The sequence below is a fragment of the Aplysia californica genome, unplaced genomic scaffold, assembly GCF_000002075.1.
Source record: "Aplysia californica isolate F4 #8 unplaced genomic scaffold, AplCal3.0 scaffold01013, whole genome shotgun sequence".
Classification (NCBI taxonomy): domain Eukaryota; kingdom Metazoa; phylum Mollusca; class Gastropoda; order Aplysiida; family Aplysiidae; genus Aplysia; species Aplysia californica.
The window spans coordinates 83,563-84,694 of record NW_004798283.1 but is presented as its reverse complement, the minus strand read 5'-3'; positions in this window follow the sequence as shown (position 1 = coordinate 84,694).

Below are 1,132 nucleotides of genomic sequence, written 5' to 3'. Positions count from 1 at the left end.
CGGCTACGTTATGTTCTGGGGACATCTGATGAGCTCGGTCCGACGCTGTGTCCTTGGGACATTGCGGATTTTCTATTTGGATCGGACCTTTCAGAAATGGACGTTAAAATCAGAGGCCCCGCCTCCAGTCCTGACGCCAGAATGATAATAAGAACAAGGACAAGCGTTGATATGGGTAATAAACCTTTACTATTTTTCACTTTTTGACGAGAAGAGACCGGAGTCTGTAGTTAGAAGTGAGATGTTTTGCTGTCACACGGAGTCCAGAGTTCGATTCCAGAATCATCATCAATAATCAATGCCTTTCACCCCTGGCAGTGTATAGGCCAGATACAAGCTCCTTCCGTTTATCTCTGTCCTGGGCCATACTTCTAAGCTAATTCCAAGTGAGCTTCATCTCTCTCATGTCCCTTTCCACGCATTCCAGAATGGGTAGAAATTATTATCGAGTACCTCGATCTTTCTACTGTGGTGATCATTTGTACTTCTCAATCCTTGTTGGCCTTGGCAGGCAGGGTCTGAAGCCCGCCTCCTAAATAATCTAATTTGTGCCGATAGGAGGGGAAAAAATAGAAGTTACATTTTTTAAAGGCGAGAAGAGTGGCGTGTTAACATTGACGTGTCTGTCTATAACAGGCGGGAAGATCAGGCGAGAAGATCAGGCGCCAGATAGAGAAACATCTGTTATTTCACGAGCAGGGAATCTTGACGAGCGATTTAGAAATACAAGGGGCGGAAAACAAATAGCGTGCAGCGGATAGAAAGGCAGGTAGGGAGATGGAACGAAAACAAAACAGTTGAAAGAGAAGGATGAACAGAGAACAGAGAACAGAAGTCCCCAACAAAAATTTTAATAGGCTGAGAACAAGCCTGGCATTGTTTATACGCGCGAGAGGGCGGCGTCCAAAGATACGACGCAGTTTATAGATACCGTCAGGCGGGGACCAAAAATGTGGCGTCGTTAAAAGAAACTGTCGGTATCTGCCAACTTAATGTGTCTGAAACTGTTCGGGGCAGCTTTTTTGTTTCTTTTCATTGTCGTTTACCTTTATTTTTCTGGGCGGAAGAGAGTGGAGAGAGAGAAAGCGAGAGAGAGAGAGAGAGAGAGAGAGCGAGAGAGAGAGAGAGAGAT